Below are 22,144 nucleotides of genomic sequence, written 5' to 3' on the forward strand. Positions count from 1 at the left end.
TTTTTGTAATCACTGTGTCTAAATCCTGTAATATTGTAAAGACCTTCGTATTTCAGTTGCAAAATGAGCACTGAATCAAGCTTTCCAGTCTCTTAGTCACAAGTTGTCTCCAATTTCCAAAAGAAATTGAAGGTAATGAAACTATTTGCAGGAGGAGGAGTTGCAAGAGAAGGTTTTAAATTAGAAGGGTCAGTAACATCTTAACAAATTTTATGCTACATTAAAGCAGAAAATTTTTTCTGTGCTTGTCATGCTTAAAGGGAAAGCTTCAATGCATATGTAACATAAAACCAGTTTGAATAAAGTTTTAAAAATATGGGTAAAATGAATGAGGTCATAATCAGCCATTATTAATGACTGTCCTAAATAGATAAACATATATTTTCACTTCAAAATTGGTATTTTTGAACTTATCTCTGGCACAAGTTAAACATGTGACAGAAACAAAAACTTAGATGAACTGCGTACATTCATATAGCTACATTTTCTCACTGTGGATGTTGCTAAGGAGAGTCAAGATCTGCTCTCTATTTTGCATGAAGAAAATAAGGAATTAAAACCTCTAAAAGATATATCTGTATATTATGAATAAATATTGGCAATTGAACAAGATCATGCTCAAGAATGTGTGGTTTAAGCATCCTGAGTTATACCTGAAACACAAACATGTAGTGACTACCATAAACAGCTTAGAATATGAACTTTTTGCTCTGGAGAGGAGAGAAGAGGAAGATGAGATGCCAGATACTGGTCTTATAATTTAAACCTCAAAAGACGTTTAGCATCTCAGACTTCATGTTAGCCAGAATAGCATAGCTAACGCTTCTCCTCTAAAAGAACATGCCCAGGTCTTCTTACCACCTCCCCTTTTTTAGTCATCCAAATGACTTTTACTATGGTACCACGCTGTTCACTGAAAATGAAGAGTGATATTTTAATAACTCAGTCATCTACATGATGCATCGGTTCCATGTAGAAACATCCCTGAAGAATTTCCCCAACCAAATATTAGTCAGAGCAGAACAAAACATTTTTTAATGTTTACTGTTCATTATCAATGCATGTACACAAACAAAATAAATAATATTAAAGAAAAGAAAAAGAAGCTATGAAACATCACATGATCTAATTTGGATTCAATTTAGAAACAGTTTTCACCTCTTCAAGGCATATATGGAGGATATTTTCCCTGTCCCCAAGTCTTCTCAAAGCAAACAGGACCTGCCTCATCTTACACTCAAACTTGCATGGGTGACTGTCTTACCATGATTTATTACCCTAGGGTCATGCTTGAAACAAAAGCTATAGAAGCATTTGATCATGCAATGACACAAATTCACAATTTTTTACCTTTCTGCCCTTTATGTGTTCTTGTTTCCTTCATTAGGAAACTATCTCAGACCACATCTTTCACTTTACAAAGTCTGAGAGACATTTTTCCCTTCTGTTATGTTAGTTATCCTTTCTCCTCTACTATTACTCAGAAAGTATATAAATAAAACTCACACTTCCCAAATAATATACAACAAAGAAAAATAACAGATTTCTCACTTAGTCATTGAATTATTTGCCTTCTTCAAACTGTCAACAACTTCTTGATGGAAATACTCTGTTATTCATTTCTTCCTTGTTGTCATCCCAGGGAATAGTTTCCCTACTCTCTTTCACCTTAAGATACAAAGCTCCCTTGTTTGTTTAGAGGGGCTGATTTGCTGTTTTGGTTTCGGATGCTGTGCCACTGAAATATGCTTATTAGGGGAAGATGTGATCAGTTTGATGAAATGAAGAAGCATGAAGTTCAATGATTTAAAATATTCCACTTGAGGTCAACTAGGGCTTAGAGAATTACACAGATTATTTCAGTGTGTGCTGCTGACTTGAGCCATGGTACAAATGCATCTCTGCAATTTCATTAGTTATGCCAAACATTTAAGGTCTGAAATCACTCCTTTTGCAAATATGTTTGCGCAACAACTCCATCTATTCCAGTGGAGTTTTACTCACATTTAATGAAGTTTTGAAGACCTGAATTTTCATGTTTCATATGCTTAATTTTGAGAACCATCCATTTGGATTAACTAATTAGCATGGATCTCTTTGGTGATGACTAGATCTTCACAGATTTTCACATGCTGCCATTTGTCTGCAGTTGGCTAGTGTGAATAACATTCAGGACAAATCATTTGCCTATAAATATTTTTATGCCTATTTATATTCAGCTCCTATAGTTCAGTCATTATGAGCACATTACAAATCTTTGATTTGGACCAGAGAATTCTATTTCCGCTCTTGAGAGTTCTTCATGAGTACCAATTCATAAATTTCCCTTAGATATAACCAGAAAACTATTTCCTTGAAATCTGTGTGAGAAAGACTCATTGGAATTGTTTTATGAAAGAAGAAATGCACTAAACCCCCTTAATATCAAATTGATTTTTCTTTTATTTTTCTACTGAATAAAACCCCCACATTTCCTATAACAAGGGGAAAATGCAATCTCATTTTCCTGAGAACTACTTAGCTCCTTGTTGATTTTTTTCAATAGGAATGAGAACAGCAGCATACAGCAGTACACACCCAACAAAGACTGCTGTAGTGTCAGGATGTCGCTCCAGCTGCTGCTTTATTGAATCCTCTCTTTATGAGGCCCATTATCCATGCATTGTACTTCTTGTTTCCTCTTCTTCACCAGCATCTTTCCTACCTCAGGTGGCCACTGCTGGCCCTGAATTGAAATTTTCTTGTGCAATAGACCCTGTAACCTCTCCTTTAAATTGTATAACCTCCATTCAGTTTGCAATATACAAAGAAATATTGCTCTTTCTTTCAGTTATTGTGCCTTAAGCATTATGTCTGGTCATTATTTTTCTCCTTTTTTTCTCTTTGTTACCTATATAAAATCAGAAAATAGTGTTTGTGATCATTGCAGACATGTCATCAGGACAATCAAAGGCAATTACCAAAGATAAATTTTAGAAAATCAGAGCACCTAAGTGTAAAAGTCTTGAATTGGATAGACATTTTTAGATAGACGCTTCCAAGCATGTGTCTTCAAATGATATACATACAGATATCAGTAGAGCCTTCAGGCCTCATGGGTTTAACACTAGTTCAGAATCCAGTAAAACAAAAATATAATATATCCTTATAGTGCTAAGCAAGGCAGTAGTCAAGCCCTTTAGATTAAAATCCAGAAAATGTAATGCACATTCAAGGACAGCTGTTGCTATGTTTTCCTTTCACAAGAACTTACTGTCTTAAGATACTACATCTAGTCCATGGGTAGAGAAAGAATGTGATTTGGCAGCTGGGCAACATTTGGCTTCAGATGATCATTGTTTTTCTTTACAGAGTTCTCTGGATCAAGTCCCGTTGCTTTTTTAATTAGTACAGCTAAATAAGAACATTTTTGCCTTTTGCAGTTTTCTCCATTTAAAGATGTTGCATTTTGAAAGGATATAAGTTACAGTTACTAATTTTCTAGTTCCATAAGGAAGAACAGTCAGAACATAAGTAACAACACATGCATTGACTTTTTTTTTACTTTGAAATATGTCTAATCTGCTTTCTGAACTATCCATTCTCACTAAAATAACAGATAATAAGAAAAAATAGGGATCGCCTCTAAACTATTCTTTATATGGTACCTATTTGATTTCCATCAAATAAAAAGTCCAGAATCACAAGATTTTGATTAATACAGACACAAATGAGAGAAAACAATTTAATTCAGGACTTCCATTTGCTAAACTGATTTGAGAAGAGAACCCTTGACTCTAGCAGTTGTCCATGCATGCAATGCTAAACTGACTGCCTTGCAGCAGTCCAGCTGTAACATTTGCAGAGCATTCCTCTACTTGTATTGACCAGCCAGAAGGCTATTTGGATAATGCAATATCTCTCTGACAGCTTCTTTTTTTGCATCCTGACCATCACAAAGCAAAAAAAAAGTGGTATAATGGAAATGTCATCTTGCACCAACAGACTGTAATTGTTAGCCAACCTCTTTGGATCTGCCTATGTCTTAGGTCTAGTTTGGAGAGAAGCAGATCGATTCTATGTTCACCTTCAGTAGTAGTCTTCCCAAGGCCCAGAGTATCTCTAAGTCTGAGTGGACACAAATATTGTCTCACAAACCTCTTTTTGCTGTCCTCTGCATAGATTCCATGCTGTAAGGGTCTGAGTCCAGAGTAACCTCTCTCTCTGTCCTTGTTCTTTCCCATTGGCCTCCAGCTCAAGATTAGCCAAAGCTTTTTGCTCAGAACTCCCAACATAAAACTGTAACATCTAAACTAAGACCAATACTTTGAAATCCGAAGGGGACAACATGAAAAGTCCAAGCACAGACACAAGAATATATTCACATAAATTGCTTCAGTATCACGGTCACTTTGCCAGCAACACTGTTTATTTAATAAAGAAGTGCTGACAGAATCTATAATTCCCAGTTATGGCTTAGATCTCATTTTGCTAGGTTTTGTATGTGCAGGAAAAAAAGTAACTATTTTATTCATATCTTTCAAATCCTTTACTTACACATAAATCCATATATGAAATACAGTACAAGAAATGGCAAGTACAAAGGTAGTTCTTGCAAACTGCAGCTTTCCAAGATACATGTTAGATTAACATGTTAAACTGACATTTTAGCATGCTGTAGATCATAAGACTTGTTTTATGGTGCGTTAAAATCTCACAATAACAATTTCAGAGGGTTAGCATAATCTATTATGCAGAGTTAAATACTGCCTTGAATGATAAGGGCTAATGTGCCGTGAGGCTATAATAAACTACAGCTTTGAAATATCAATTTTCATTTATCAGTAAGGTCATTTATATAGCTAAAGCAAGAACATAATGATTTTTTTTTGGTTTTTTTTTTGTTTGGTTTTTTTTTGCTATCTAGGAGAAAAGATTGCACTTCTCCAACAACCCGAAAATATGGAAACATTCTCAGGAAGACATTATTAAGTCATTTAACCTTTCATACAAAATAAATTGTCATGGATTTAGTTATAAAACTGAAAGTAAATATATTCCAGTTGAATATATTGAATGTCAGCAAAGTTATTTAAAGTCTAGCGGAAATATTATATTCAGGCACAAATATTTTTCTCTAACTGGGGTTTTGACAAATAGCATCTTTTTTATTTTTAATCTGATATTTCTGTGACACAGAAAAGCCATGCAACCTTGCAGCACTTCTCTACAACTTCACCCCAAAGAGGAATTCATCAGCATGAGTTAGAGCTACACATAATCTGGATGTGAAATACTGTATTTTAAGGCCTTTAAACTGATAAAAGTGTATGCTTACACTGTTAATGGTGTGGAAAAGAGAGCAGCTAACATTATAGACAATGAAAGGGGCACCAGATGAAAATGTATCTTCTCAGTCTCACTCTAACCTCCTCCTTCCTCACATGCATGGGGAGCCAAATTTGTCACCACTATTGTGTTCACCGCTCTGAAGAGCTTCAGGTTACCTTCAACTGATTTGATGGGAAAAAATTCCAAGTGCAGTAGCTGTTCCTTCAAAAACACATGACCAGGCAAGGTAACAGGCCACCAGGAATGTGTCCATGTTGCCATGTGCACGTGTGCCATGGTCATCCTAGTGCTTCAGGATGTCTGGTACAAGGAATTTTATCTTCACCTCTCATGACATGCAGAGAGAGAGAGACGGACCAGCAATGTAGGAACATCCATTATTATATGGCCTAGAAAAGCTCAGAAATTCCTTTCCACCCAGATGTTTGGTGCTTATGTGGTCAACATGGACAGTCAGTATGGAAGTGCTCCTGAAAAATCTGCTAGAGAAGCTATGGAGAAACACCTTCTGGGCACAGCCAGTCTCCACCCTTACAGAAAGAGGATTGGTGATGTGATGAGGCTTTCTATCCACAGCAGCACTTCACCCAGACCAAATCAGTGAATCTGAACCACTTGTGCCTGGTTGAGAACTGATGTAAACAGTCCTTTATCCATATCCTCTGCGACATTTTCTGCATTAGGACAGAACACTATAATCTTTAACCATAACAAAAGGCAGATCAGGTCTAAACAAGACATTTAAAAGGTTTCCTTCCTCCTTTCAGGATTTGCTGTAAACACTCAGTCATTTTGTGAAGCATGCATCTGAAATGGAACATCATTCTGTCCTGTCAGGTTCATCATATGAGTAATTCAATGTGTGTCTCAGTAAGTGCTAATGTTGTAATTTTATAAAGCTCTCAACTAACAGGAAGCAGTCTACTGTGTGTCCACAAAGTTCAGTCATTTAAATAAATAGGTCACTAGAGCTACAGGGGCAGCGCAGAGCGCAGCAAGGACTCTATCCTGATTTTCAATAGCATGCTGGCTTTGAGTTCAACAGAAAAGACAGGTACATTTTGTCCCAAGTCTAATTTAATTCTAGAGTCAGTGTAATCTCTCAACAGCTACTGTTCTTTGTCCATGACGTGTACTGTTATCGCCAAAGCTTCCTCTGCACTGAGGTTTCCTTGGAATTCCTCCTCTTTTGGTTGTGAATAGGAGCAGTCCTCCTCTGCTCCTCTCCTCAGGCAGCTGTGATATAAAAGAGAGAGGAAGGGCAGATTTAGTATTTCAGATAAAAGATGATGCTAGGCTTTTCTTACATATTTTATCTCAAAGTGTAATTGTATGTGCTAGTCGCTGTTCACATGCCTCTGTTGAGGTGACTAACAGGCCTGCAACAGTAATACTAGTTTAAATCAATATTTAAAAGATATTTTCTTTCTGTATTTTTAAACCTTTAACCTTTTCTATTGTTTCCCTTCCCTCACATTACACATTAGCACTGCTGTTCCTTTTTTTTTTTTTTTGCCACTGGCCATGTTAGGCAATGCAGCAGAATGAGACAGGGGTGGGCTATTTAGCATAACAGGATGTTGTCAGGCTGGTGTCAGGTCAGACTGGACTTTGTTGAAAGAATCAAACAGTCTCCTTTCAAAATGATTGATGCCTTCTCCAGCTTTAGCTTAATAATTTTTGTGCATTCTTATCAACAGCTTTGGGTCTGCTACAGTAAAATTTCCAGCACTACTCTTGTCATCCCTGCTGAAGTGGATTGTAAAGATTTTCACTTGGTTTAGGCTAGTGCAGGGGACCAGGATCAAAACCGTTACAGTCAGCTCCTATAAATTCCCTTCAGTGTAGCCAGCTGACAGGTGAAACGTGCTTGGAGCAGGCAAAGGGAACTGCACTACTCTGAATTTAGCACTGGTAAAAATTAATATCCCTGGTTTTAAAATACAAGGATAATAATTATAATCTACATTTAGTTAAGTGAATGTCCCAATTGTCAGTAGTGCTGAAAATTATTAAGTATTCAGTACACTGAGGGGGAAAAAGGGAAGGGAAGGGAAGGGAAGGGAAGGGAAGGGAAGGGAAGGGAAGGGAAGGGAAGGGAAGGGAAGGGAAGGGAAGGGAAGGGAAGGGAAGGGAAGGGAAGGGAAGGGAAGGGAAGGGAAGGGAAGGGAAGGGAAGGGAAGGGAAGGGAAGGGAAGGGAAGGGAAGGGAAGGGAAGGGAAGGGAAGGGAAGGGAAGGGAAGGGAAGGGAAGGGAAGGGAAGGGAAGGGAAGGGAAGGGAAGGGAAGGGAAGGGAAGGGAAGGGAAGGGAAGGGAAGGGAAGGGAAGGGAAGGGAAGGGAAGGGAAGGGAAGGGAAGGGAAGGGAAGGGAAGGGAAGGGAAGGGAAGGGAAGGGAAGGGAAGGGAAGGGAAGGGAAGGGAAGGGAAGGGAAGGGAAGGGAAGGGAAGGGAAGGGAAGGGAAGGGAAGGGACACTCACTGATGTGCAGAATTAGGAGCTAAATTTTTGCTAGTATGCTCAGGCTGGAGCTCCATCACAGCTCTGGGGCAGCCCTTGATATGAGTATTGGGAAAGTGATATCATGCTGTGGATTTTGATTCCACCACATTTGTTTTCAGACTCATTTGTCAACAACAAAAGAACAAAGTTCAAGCAAAATGCTAGTGTGTCATTTCTTACCAATAATGAAAAAGACTAGAGACGCCTCCTGCAGATTAATGACTGGTTGGAAACAGTTAATCACCTCAAGCCATTAACCCTAACTGTTGTTAAGCCCCAGGATCTAAATCAAGTTTTCAGTCATATTAGCTGCTATTCACTTCTCTTATTTACAGACCCATCCCCCAAACTCTGCCCTGGCTCCCACTCCAAAAAATCAGCTTAAAATTCTGTGTGGGAGTTGGTATTACATGTGTGTAGAGAGATAGAAGCCAGCTACATGGATAACAAAGTGGTCCAATTCTCACCTATTTGAGAGCAATATTAATTTCACATCACATACATGTCAGCATAAGGTATTAATGGAAATTGAAAACCTGACACATTAGTTAATCAGGGCTCACTGGTCTTTCCACTGAGTAATTTAGTTTATAACGTAGCAGGAAACAAGAGGAAAAGAGTAGGGAGAAAGGAGCTGGGGGAAAGGAGTCAGAAAAGGAGGAAAACACCGGCACAAGACAGATTTGACCATTCAGCATCCTGAAGAGGAACCTATTCATAACGTTCATTCTTAATGTATTCTGATAGCCTTTTGTTTCATCTTATTTTATAACCCTATTGTACAGTAGACAGACTGTTGTTGGTTCCAATAATCTGTTTCTGTGACCTTCACCTTTATTGATTTGGCTCCTTCCTAAGTTTAATGCAGTCTCTGAGATTAAAGCCATTTTTCTCCAGAATAAGTTGGTTAACAGTAGATTTGCTTTGAGAAGTAGAAATTTCTTTTATTAGTAAAAGAAATTATTTTTAGCACAGAAGGTATCTTTTAAGTAAACAATACTCTTTTATAGAGATAAGCAATGGAAGAGGCATTCTAGGTCATAAACAAAGTTAATATTTTTTTAAGTATGAAAAGTGAGTGAAATAAATAAAACAAGCAGTGCTTACAGTATACTTATGAGTGCTATCAAATAATGCAGATTTGAAGAATAAGATACATCATAGGTTTTTATTCTCCCATCCCAGATGTTATTTTAATCAGCCTTATAGTTTCAATAGGTAGAGAATCATATAATGTGAAATAATTTTCCCCAACAGATATAGTAATATAACTCAGTATTTTGCAACTGGAGCAATTGAGATTATAAATCAAAGACAGAATTTACTGCAAGAACCCCATTTTCCTTAACAATTTACAGTTCTGATTTGATTATACAGCTTATTTGTTTGGCTTTATTACTGTGTTAAAATCCCTCCTCCTCGGTGATACTTCATTCTCTGATGTCTGCTGCCAGCCTTCAGTCACACGTTTTGATAAGATAAGCACTCAGCTGCTTCTTGCATTAGTATTAAAAACACTGCAGACTGGCCTTCTATAGTCACACATACATAGATTTGATTCTGTAGCCCCTTTACCTCACTTGAAACCGTAATGAATTACCAGAGATAAACAGACTGAGCTAAACCCACTGCAGTAAATGGAAAATCGCCTGTTGACCTTGCAGGGCTTTGAACCATTCCTTCCTTGACAGCAGGCATTTATTTCCTGTTCCCAGCCTCTGCTAGGGTAATAATAAATGTATCCCCCAACTCAGCTTTAGTGGTTGGTAGCAAAATGAACATGCAGTGTAAATTAATATACCTACTTTTTTCTGCACCCCACATAAAATTCAGAAGGGGAAAGAAAATTGTAGAATTCTCTTAATCTGAAAAAAAGAATTGGAAAAGATATTTCAGATAAATATTCACTAACAATTTTTCTCAAATGCTTTCTTGCCATTATTTTTCCATTACTGTAATATGATTTCTGTTAAATAAATGAGACTTTCATGAAGTAACTATACATTTATCTTACACATTTTTGAGCCATATATTCCTTTCTGTTAAAATGGTACAGATTTACTGGAAGAGAAACCAAACAGCAGCTACAGAAACACCACTTCCTCCTGATAACAAAACCTGAGCTCTACATGCTTACAAATTAGCATCTGTTGTCTGGAGTTTCCCCTATAGTGCTTCAGCTGTGTTTTCCCTAGCTATTGTTTTGTTTTGATCCCTGGGAGTTTTCTAAAATTCCTCTGAAAGAGTACAATTGGGGGAAAAAATTATTGAATGTTTCTATGGTAACAAAACCAGGAAAAACACTTTAAGCAGACTGATGACTCGGGGCACAGCTTCTCAACAGTGACCAACCCACTGGCATTTTGTCCACAAATAAAGCCTATTTAAAGGTGTTGAACTCAGGGAATATATTAATAATATACTCTTCTATTTAGAATAGTGTATTTTTCTCTACTGAGCAGCTGTATTGTGTTATGTCTGGCATTAATTAGCACATATATACATTTGCATAATATATATGCACAGAAACTACTTTAGGATAGCATTAAGGTCAAACTATTACACACTCAATAATGAAAGCCAAAACTAAAAAGACAACAACAGTAAATTAATTGCAACAATATGTAGGCTTTTTCACCAGCTCACACACAAAAATTAAAGGCACTTTAATTACTGACTGAAATGTCAGTACTCTGGTACTCAACAGCAGAAGTGAATTTCTGGGTTAATGAGACCAATCCTCTGCTATTTCAGCCAAACACACTGCATAAACCTGGTCATGAAAATACAAGGCTCCTTGAAACAGCTGTGAGTTTTGTACTGTGACTCCTATCAAGAAGTTGTCACAGAGCTTTATTCCTGTAATGTCTCAAAACCACTCTCTCATTTTCATTCAAATTTATTGTTTTCAGATCACATCTACTTTTTTTTTTTTTTTTTTTTTTCCCAGCACAGACGCTGTCCTTTAGCTTAAATAACTCCTCTCCCTTTTTGGTGTCTAAAATACCTGCACATATTCACACAGAACAATGTTTTCCCTGCAAAATCTTTGTTCCATGAATCTAAACAGTTTGGTTTCCTTATCTTTAATTCTAAAATGTACTCGCCTCAATGTTTACCAGTCACTAAATGACGGAAGAAAAACGGGACAACGCGCAACGATCAATGTGATCCAAGTGAAGCCATTTAATTGAAGTTCATAACACATTTTATACCTTACTTAACTCAATCAAGCCATTGTTTTGCAAGCTGATTTGACAATTCTCCATTAGCAACAAGTAATCATTGGTTACAAAACATTATTATATTTTCCCATGAGAAATAGCTATGTGAGCATTTCAGTCTACAAATTGATAGACTACAAAGTAACAAGTCAAGGACTACCCAGGAAAGCTTCCCGTGAGGAATGAGAGGAGTATAAGGTAGAACAACTCTCTATTGTTGCAAAGAGAAACCTTGAAGACAGTGTGTCATTTACAGCAGCTGCTTCTTCTGCAAAGTTAGCTTTAATTCTGGTGCAAAAGCTGTGAGGCCTTATGCTAAGGTGCCTTTATTTCATTTAGCATAAGCTGCTCAGTGCTTGGGGTGCTCATTAAATGTCCTCTGGTTCGTAACCATCCATCAACCAAAAGTCCTTATTTAACCTAAAGTAAGGAACACAAAAGAAGAAATTTCTTTATTTAATATAATAGTCACATTATGGAGCCCTTCAAAATGTTAAACAACAAATCTAAGAAACAATCAAAGAAAAATGTCTGATTCTAATTTTTAGATGCTTGGTTCACTATATAATCTCTGTGATGCTCATGTCCCTAAATGACAGATGAGATAGTCATTTCCAAGCCCTCCAGTCCATAGGAAAATACCTAAGAAATAAAGGGGCTGAGACCAAATAAAAATGGTGGCAGATTTGTTAATAGTTGTTCTGTCTCCATCATCTTACTTGCCAAGAGAGCAAGCAAATATAGTCTTGGGAATAATGATCTATAAACAGCTTGCTTTAAAAGCAATTGACAACGTCAATTGCTATGATACTTCCATCTCAGGGGAAAGAAGCTGAACTGCTTGCAGCATAGTGTTGAAAACTCTTTTCCCATGTTGACGACAGGAGAAAGTCAAATGTATTTTATCCTGGTGCTAAATATAAAGGTCATAAATATATGTAAGTATAAAGCAGGAGCAGAATAAAATAAAACTGGGTTTTAGAAACCAAGAGTAGATTTTATAGAGTTTTCAGCACAAAAGCAAATTCCTTAAATCATGTGTACATTCACATCACTGCAAACATAAACACTTTGTTTGTAACTCCACATTTAGTTTATGAATGTGGTCAGCATTTTTACTGATACATTTCTCTTTCAGCGCTGCAATTGCAGAGTTGTGTAAAAGATGTGGGATAAAGTATGGTCATTGACCACCCTTCAGTTTAAAAACACAGATCAGTAGTTCCATGTCACCTTGAAATAACACAGAGCTATGTGGGATAATGAATCTGTATATTTGCAGTTTAGAGTTCATGTAAGTGTGAAACTAAAGGCATTAGCAAAAGCCAGGCAAAGCATCAGCAAGCAAGTTGTAAGCTTTCCTCGCTTCAGTCAGGGTCTATTTCACCCCTATTACCACAAGCTAGGGCAGAGACTGACAGATGTGTCACCACTGTGACAAGATTTTCTGATGCTCAACAAAGAGCCAAAGATGAAACCAAATCCATTGTGCCTCTGAGGATGAACTATATAGCTTTATCAAAAACTCAGGTTCTTCCGTTTGCCACCCAAAGCACACCTAAAGCGACAAAACACACCTAAAGCTAAACCTACAGCTGGTTATTTGGGTAATTACTGTTTTGAACATGAAAAGATACAGAATTCTTCCACATCTGCCTAGGGAGGCAATTAAAAAACAGCAAACTTGATTATTTTGTTTCCTGTTGTCATCTGTTAAGAAGCCTTGAACTAATTCATGTCATAGACAGAATAGTCTGGGAATTGCATCAATATTACCCTGAAAATGAATGCAGTCTTGGTTAGATTTGCTGCATACTTGTTTGTATTACAAAATTTATCACAAGAACAGGATTTTAATGTCAACTCAGACCTGCTTAATCCATGCCTAGCTTATCCATATGTCTGGCTAGCTGAGAGACTTAAGTGGTAACTAATCTAAACAACATATGTACCACTGATTTACTCATCTAGTTTTATGTTAATTCAAGTGAAAAATGACCTTAGCAACTGTGTCAGATGAAGCAGGTCTAATTAGTATTCTGTAAAAACTGGGCATCGTCTGTCTTAATTTAAACAGTGTTTTTAGTCATTGGTTCTTATTGTTTTATACTTGCAGACTCCAGCTAGAAGGTAGAAGAAAAGGAGCATAAGGACAATCAAAGGACAGATGTCTGAAAAAGCCTGCTTTTTTATATATAAACCCACACACGGAGATATATATATATATCTCCTTGAAGATGCAAAAAGCACAAATTAAATTACATAAGTGATACAATTCTGCAACTTCACCATTTGTTCGTAATAATACAGAAAGCTTTGCTGAACATGAAAAACAAACTCTAAACTGATCATAAAATTGTACTGAGTGAGGAAGTGTTCTTGATCAGAGGAATGGCACACACTGAGACTGTTTCCTGCTGCAGCATGTGCTGCTAAGCACTAATCTATTCCCTTGGAGATGAAAACTGAGGATGAAGTGCAAAGCCAATCCTGCCTAGATTTTGACCTATGTCTCTAGGGAGATTAGTAATCCTAAACAGGAAAAGCAATCAAGCAATACTATTATTCAGTATCATTTTTTTAATATATTTATGTGTAACTCCTCAACCTCGCCAAATAAAATGCTTATTTACTACTTTATCCCTAAAATTTTCCCTCTTTCCTTGCTTCTGTTCTTTGTAGATACTTCAGTTTCTTGGTACATAGTCTCACCCTGCCTTGGTGTAAATCAAGTTTCTGAAGGTGATATGTCTGGTCTCCCTGGGAAAACATTCTTGTCTTTCAAAATTCAAGAAGTGTCGTGCTATGTAAATAGAGTGTTTGGAGTATATACTTAAAATTACATTTAATTTAGACTCGCAGCACAAGACAGTCAAATGTTATTCCTATTGCTCAGGTTTCTTATACCTATCCTATGCTATATCAATCTTATTGTTTAAGATCAAAGTAGGAACAGAGAGCAGGATTCAAGTGTTTGTTGCACCTTTCAGGTTATATAGATCTATATCCAATTTTTCTTACCATGGACAGGCATGTCCTCTCCACCAACTTACATACAGTCTTCTCCCTCTACAGCCAGTCTATCTTGACACAGAAATGGCTCTAGCAACTGAGCTAGGTAGCATTATGGGCCTGATGCTCTAATAAGGGAGTGAACCTACTTACATTTGATATGATGCCTAAGTGCCAGTCAGTCTGACCTCAGTGCCAGGGAAAGTCATGGAGCAGGTGATCTTGAGTGCTATCATGAAGCACATGCAAGAGAACCAGGTGATCAGGCCCAGTCAACATAGGTTCACAAAAGGCAGGTCTTGCCAAAGTAACCTGATCGCCTTCTATGACAAAGTCACTCGGCTGCTGGATGAGGGGAAGGCTGTGGATGTGGTCACCCTGGACTTCAGTAAAGCCTTTGACAGTTTCTCACAGCATTCTGCTTCAGAAACTGTCAGCCTCTGGCCTGGACAGGTGCACACTCTCCTGGGTGGAAAACTGGTTGGATGGCCGGGCCCAGAGAGTGGTGGGAAATGGTGTGAAATCCAGCTGGAGGCCAGTGACAAGTGGGGTTCCCCAGGGCTCGGTGCTGGGTCCAGCCCTGTTCAATGTCTTTATCAATGACCTGGATGAAGGCATTGAGTGCACCCTTAGAAAGCTTGCGGAAGACACTAAGCTGGGTGGAAGTGTTGATCTGCTGGAGGGCAGGGAGGCTCTGCAAAGGGATCTGAACTGGCTGGACTGATGGGCAGAGACCAATGGCATGAGGTTTAACAAGGCCAAATGCTGGGTCCTGTACTTGGGGCACAACAACCCTATGCAGTGCTATAGACTAGGAGAAGACTGGCTAGAAAGCTGCCTGGAGGAGAGGGACCTGGGGGTGTTGGTTGACAGCCGACTGAACATGAGCCAGCAGTGTGCCCAGGTGGCCAAGAAGGCCAATGGCATCTTGGCTTGGATCAGAAACGGCGTGACCAGCAGGTCCAGGGAGGTTATTCTCCCTCTGTACTCGGCACTGGTGAGACCGCTCCTCGAATCCTGTGTTCAGTTCTGGGCCCCTCACCACAAGAAGGATGTTGAGGCTCTGGAACGAGTCCAGAGAAGAGCAACAAAGCTGGTGAAGGGGCTGGAGAACAGGCCTTATGAGGAGTGGCTGAGAGAGGTGGGGTTGTTTAGCCTGGAGAAGAGGAGGCTGAGGGGAGACCTCATTGCTCTCTATAACTACCTGAAAGGAGGTTGTAAAGAGGAGGGTGCTGGCCTCTTCTCCCAAGTGACAGGGGACAGGACAAGAGGGAATGGCCTCAAGCTCTGCCAGGAGAGGTTCAGGCTGGACATTAGGAAAAAATTTTTCATGGAAAGGGTCATTGGGAACTGGAACAGGCTGCCCAGGGACGTGGTTGAGTCCCCTTCCCTGGAGGTGTTTAAGGCATGGGTGGATGAGGTGCTAAGGGGAATGGTTTAGTGACTGATAGGAATGGTTGGACTCGATGATCCAGTGGGTCTCTTCCAACCTGCTTATTCTATGATTCTATGATTCTATAATGAAACTCAGTTTACCTGCCTGCAGGAAAACACACTTGAGTGCTAGCCTCAAGTGTCACCCAAATCCCATTACCGCCAAGGTCTTTTATCAACAGAGGCAGAACAAGACAAGCACTTCTGTTTCTTTTGGCTTGTTACAAAGTCTGGAGATACAGGTCAGCTGTGCAGTGCCCAGCAAAATGTCATACAGGGCAGATGCTCCAGCTAGGGCTTTCTGTGGCCTGTGCCCAAACTGTAGTGACATCATTCATCATTCTCGAAGGTCATGGGGATGTTCTGGGGAGCTTGTGGATGCCTGGTGGAAGTCGCCCTAGTCATGACACAGTACAACGCTAACTCAATGAGAGTCTCAGTCGCCCACAGTCCTACCCCCTAAATTCTTAAAATCTGCCAAAGGTGCAAGCTGGTGCTAAGGGCCAGGGCAGAGAACAAATGCAAAGCTGTTCCAGTCAAAGACACAACAGAATAGGGAGAGATATGGAAGACTGTTTTTTTCATGGTAACCCCTCATATTTTTAACCACTCATTCTTGTAAATGCCTTCTTAATCTTGTGTTAAGCTTTCTGGAAAAAAAAAAAAAAAGGATCAGATCTGTGGAATTCAGACAGATTTTGTTGGTTAGCTGGGAGTGAGGGATGAGCCAAAATCAAGCATGAAATTGAGAACTGTTCTCTTGGTGATAAGAAAATGAACTGTCAGAGGCCTTGGACAGAAAACATGACCTATCAGCCTTTCTGTCTCTAATTTCATTGATTAAAATGATCATTAGCAATTTTCTTATTCATGCATAATATTTCAGGATTTTTCTAGTCTTTGGTTTATCTTCATCAAGTTCTTGCAGATCAATTCCATCTTTCCTCTGTTTATTGCTAGGTTTTAATGTAAGAGATTAAAGAGATAATTAACTTCACTGCATGTCTGTAGAGCACCAGCCTCTAAATTTGCCTTCAATGTACATAAAACTAACTGCAATTTTTTATAGTATCTCTAACTTTACCTCCACCGATTATTTCATCCAATAACATAACATTCGAAAAAAACACATTAATATAAATAACATTTCTGGCAAATGCAGAAGATGAACAAACAGATTCTGCTAGATTTTTCTGATGTTGGAAGCTCAAAAGGGTTTGACAGCCCATAAATGTCCTTTTTAAAGTCACCAGTCAGGAAAGACAAGGGCTCAACAACCATGGCAATCAAGACTAGGGAAGGTGGTGCAGAGCAGAGATCCCCAAGCCAGCACTGACCTGAGCCCCTAGGCTCATGCACTATGGCCACTGATATACCAAGACATTATTCTTCCTACAGACTACAAGCCTCAAGCCAATGCTGTACTGCATAAGTTGCAGGGGTCTTTCCAGACCTAAGGTTCTACGGATATGGTCTCTTCAAAAATTGCAAGGACAGACAGGAGACAGAGCAGGAAGGAAAGGCAGCTAAACTCAGCTAAATACTGAGACCAAGCATTAAGAAGTAGTCTTCCCTACAGGACAGACAAAATAAATGGAATTCTTGTAAATAAATGATTAAATAAATCATAGAATCACCAGGTTGGAAAAGACCCACTGGATCATCGAGTCCAACCATTCCTATAAAAAATAAAATAAAATAAATAAACAAACTAACAAATAAATGAAATCTATGAACTAATTTTGTGGGAAAGTTTGCTATACTCAACTTAGAAATATCCATGGGCTTAACAGACTTTTGTACTGAGACCATCCTTTGTTACCCTTTGTATTAGTCTAGATAAAGTAAAGGAACTTCTTCTGATCCACCTACTCAGTTAAATTTTAGATATGTTTTATAACCACATGCATTTTAGTCCTGAAAATTCCTTCAGGTAGTGCCATGGATCCCATGAGCCGTGCTTTGTTTACCTGGAACAGCTGATCTGCTATATAGGAATATTTTCTCTAGGCTAGATGCTAGTGATAAGCCGCATTGTTTTTTTAATTAAACAATGTATAAATTAGATCACTGTGTGGTCATCTTCCATGAAATAAAATGCATTAGAAGGCCTCCACCCATAGTTCAGAAAACTTGTGAACCAGCATCTGAAATCACTTCATGTATCCTGGTACAATGATCGTTCTGCTACCTATATTCCTCCATTCTGCATGCAGACTTACCTTTACTTTCAGGTGGAATTCCACTTTATTACATCTTACATTTCTTAGTACAGCATTGAGTGTCAGTGCTAAGATATTCCACATACAAAAAAAAAAAAGTAAAATCCCTAAGGAATTTCAGGGTCAATACCACTGCCATCTTTGAGGCTAAAATTCATCTTGGACTTTTTGGGAAATATAAATCTAGGACAAATTTGAAACAATGCCTCACATATAGGATTTAAATAATTTACAGCACATGCTAAAATGTGGCAGTATTTGGATTTGCACAATCTCCAAGGCCAGACCATTCCATAGCAATCCCTTCTTTATCCACCCTCTCCTCTTCCCAAACAAGTAAGTCTTTATATTTGGAGTCTGTTATTTCCCCAGCTGTCACAGAGATTTGGTCTTTTGTGTAGCTAAGACTCAAACCATTAATTGCCTTGTAAGTTGGGACAAGAGCTGTAAACTGGCATCCACAGCTGACCTGAGTAGCTGAAAGACTTCTCTAATGACCTGTTACGTTCACAGTGGGCCAAGCCATCCGGTGCCCGGAATCAACCTTCTGCCTAGTGTATTTTGCTCAGCTTTGGTGATTCCTTTGGGAAGATTATATTCATGGCTGGATACAATGATGCCTTAAATAGATGTTTCCTAGACTTCTATTCACTCTTACCTCACTATTTAGAAAACAACATTAGCTGTTTATCCCAATTTCATCATCAGATAAAGCACCTCCCTCATCTTCCCAAGACTGTTAAATGTGGAAAAATAGGTATGCACTTTCAATGGGGAGGCTGACATGGTATTCAAACAACTTTATATTGTGGCTCACTGAGCACCCTCACTTCAATTTTCCCAGCTATTTTTCACCCAAAACCTGTGTAATCATGTTTACCCTGCCTTTTTCCTGACGTTAAGACATTGGGTTTAGCAAAATATGTTCCCATTGTTTTGGTAGCTAAACCTATAGCACACCATCATTTCTTCCACTCCTGGATCTCAAAGATCTTACTTTATCTTATGACCTCCTCATTTATCCTATGGCTTCATCATATTCAGTGACATCTTCCATTTGTGCTGGTTAATATTTTAATAATTTTTGACCTGAAATTTTGATTGATATTTTGAGCAATATTATTAAACACCACAATGGAAGATGTAACTTCCCTTTTCATGGTATTTCTCCCCTCTGAATACTGCTACTGTACCTGCAATGAAAAGCATTACTTGTCCTTGGGTCACCTTATGACACATTTTCAGTAAGAAAATGAGTGACATGAAATTTAATATCAAGATTTGAAAATGTTTCTGGGTAAATATTTTGCTTTTGAAATGTGCCAGATTGCACCACCTGTCAGGAATTAAAAAAAAATTTGCAAAGGAAAAGCTTCTAGCCTCTTTGGTTCTTCACTGACTATCTGGCATACTAAAAGTTGACGTACTGTTTCACCAATGCAATAGGTTTAATTTGCAGGAACAAAGCATAAACCTTCCAGAAAAATCTCCATTTTGAAAAGTCTGTTTACAGAGTGGCATCACCCTATAGGGCAGATGTGAAAATGAGAAAGATTTTGCTTATTGAAGATTCCTCTCCTTTCTCTTTTTGCAAATGTAAGGCCTGTGAAGTTCAGAACACATTAAGGACCTCAAACTGCAGAATTGTCTTCCTGTGCTGATAAGTAAAATTCCTACACACTTTAAGACTGGGATATCAGAAGATGACCTTTGGGGAAATCCCTTATTAATTTAGTATGGTTTAGTTTTCTGCTTGATCTACAGTTCTTTGTAATTCTTTTTATTTATTTATTTCCTTTCTCTGTTTCCAGTAATGAAGAGAAATATATCTGATAATAGATGCTGGTACTATAATAAAGACAAAACTAGAAATGCTGCAAGAATGGCAGCTATAGCAAGGATTTTTTAAATGTAATTGTGACGCTATAATTGCCTATTCAACTTTTTTAATAACCCGGTCTTAAAAAGTACTAAAAAATTTCATTCATCCCATCATAAAGTAGAAATTGGATATGAGAAAATAAATGAAAATGAAAAATCATCTTGCCACTCTTGAGTTAACCTCTCATAGAAATAAATAGGTGCATTCTCAGGTTCAACAAAGAGGAAGATAATAGGCAAGGGAGAACTATTCTTTTTCGTTGTGTTTCTTGGCATCAAAACCTAAGTTTCTTGTCAAAGAAGAATAAAGATAGAGACTACCTAAGGAGAAAACCAGCAGTCTCCCAGCATACTCAATATGCTTCTAAAATGAGACCCTCCCTAAAAGCCATTCTGCACTGGCACATCACTTCACTCACAGATAGCCTGGGAGACATCAATCATGCAGAAGTCTAACATGGTGAAGGCAAAGTGTACAGTTTGCCTTGTCCTGGCCTACCAAATCCTAGATGAGGTAGGAAAGGATATTTTTCTCCACTTTTCAGAGAATACCTGAAAAATACCTAGAAATACTTTTGTCACTAACCTACCATATCAGACATCCCTGAATTCTATGATCTCTTTCATTTGTTTACTTGTGCCTAATCCACATCAGTTACCTATATTTAAACCTTTTTGTGGTTATTTGCCACTGAATAAAACACATTGATTAGTGTAGCTGATAAACTCATTTTTCAAATGTCTTTTGAATAAAGAGTCTGTGATAGTGTCACAGATACAGTTTAAGAGTCCAGTTTAACACTGCTTACCTCAGTAACTGTGGAAATCAAACTCCATATTTTAGTCTCGAGCACTTATCCACTGAGTGGCCTTGGGCAACTGATTATCTCCTTTTCTTATGTTGTCCATCCTCAAAGGAAATAACAGCCAAAATTCAAAGTAAACAGGTCGGGTCAATAAAACATTGGGGAAAAAAGTCAAGTACTAAATGCTGCAATACTCCACTGAAGTGTTGCTAAACCTCCTTCTCAATCTACTCTGGTACACACGAAGTAGCACTTAACTTGGCCATCTGCCATGTACTTTCTTAGTAATATTGTAACTTTATTACAATTTACAACTGGATCCTGTAGAAATAGTACTGAGAAAAAAAAAATCTCATTGTTCATTAGTAGTAATAGAAAAAGGCAGTTTCACTTTCAAAGTTTTATTTGTGCTATTTTGGTATTTTCTGAGACTTGAACGTGTATCTGCATTTAAGCTTAGCATTCCAGTTCTTACACACAAGCAACTATGCTGTAGAAGAGGGAAGCTAGGAGATTGCGTCAATTTGTTTGCTAAGAAGCAAAAAATTTCCAGAGACTTCAGCTGGGAAAAGAATTATAAATGACAGCCATGAGAGACAGACAGAGCAATAGCTCCCTACCTCCTTCATTTCAGCAACACTAGGGCAGATGAAATTGAACTGTCCTTGGAGAAACCTATGTGAACACGTGCTGTAAGAGTAAGATTATCAGGCAAAACCCAGAAACTGAATGCACTCAGCACTAAAAGAAAAGCAGAGATCACTCATGAAATGGCTACTTCAGAGTGGCACATGCTGTTCCCTGCTGAATTTAATGGAGCCTTCCTACAAAAAGACAGGCTGGGAACTGTTCCAAGAGAGGCTTGAAGAAGACTAAACTGTTATTATGAAAGAAACTAAGAAAAGGGCTATCATAAAGGGATTCAAATTTTACTTATAGTTAGTTTACAACTCACGTGTTTCAAGTAGATATTGCAAATTATCCTACATAGGGAATAATTAGTCAGTTTTACTTCGCTTTTGAGATTAGATTAGACATTTTATACATTAGGAATGCATAATGTCAGATAATTCAGCACTTTTATTTCTTTCATCATCTATTTTTCTCTTGATGCTCTGTTCCTCAGGCACATGTGGCTTAATGTGGAAGTTTCCTGCAAGAATGCATCACATATGATCCTATCAAGTCTGTTAGGGAAGAGACAAAATTTGTCCTTCTTGTTTTAAGACCCCCAGCTTGATCGTTCTTTTGATATGCCCTCCAGGCCTTTCTCCCACAAGTCCTGGTGTGATCAAGATATGGCTGAAATGATACTTCAGTTCTGGGAACAAGGCAGCTTTCTCTGTTCATGTCTCACAATATTTAATGGGTAAATTCAGTAAAGAAAAGAAAGCATGGAAAATAAAAATTGGACCACTTTGTAGAAAAATAAGGCTAGTACTTAGGTAAAATTTCTCCACAAAATCCTACAGAAGTTCCACCAGGCATTATTCCACATATATGACAACCAGTCCAGCAAAAGGGTTGGCTCTTTTAAATGATTATCATATACCACAACATCCTAACCCTTTGGCTAAAATAGAAATCAACAGCATTTTAAAAAATAGATAATAGATATTAGAGGAAGGAAAAAATGCAGCCTAAGTAATGATCTGAGATTAAGGGGGTTTCAAACTAATTCAGGTTTTACTTGGATGTAAAACCTATTATGTGCCTGGATAGGTTATTTCATGTT

The 22,144-nt window shown here is 38.2% G+C and overlaps 1 long non-coding RNA gene across 2 annotated transcripts in view; it reads right to left on the minus strand.

Moving 5' to 3' along the window:
- Positions 1 to 6,026: 6,026 nt before the first annotated feature.
- Positions 6,027 to 22,144, minus strand: part of LOC138721488 (uncharacterized) — a 31,868-nt gene continuing 15,750 nt past the window's right edge. The window contains exons 4-6 of one of the 2 annotated variants that reach the window (XR_011337560.1): positions 20,413 to 20,513; positions 9,636 to 9,695; positions 6,027 to 6,567 (exon numbers count right to left, since the gene is read on the minus strand). This is a non-coding gene — a long non-coding RNA (uncharacterized lncRNA). Of the gene's footprint in view, positions 6,568 to 9,635; positions 9,696 to 11,037; positions 11,475 to 20,412; positions 20,514 to 22,144 lie in introns of those variants that run through there. The other variant, XR_011337561.1, reaches the window with a different exon arrangement.

This window comes from Phaenicophaeus curvirostris, chromosome 1, assembly GCF_032191515.1.
Source record: "Phaenicophaeus curvirostris isolate KB17595 chromosome 1, BPBGC_Pcur_1.0, whole genome shotgun sequence".
Taxonomy (NCBI): Eukaryota; Metazoa; Chordata; class Aves; order Cuculiformes; family Cuculidae; genus Phaenicophaeus; species Phaenicophaeus curvirostris.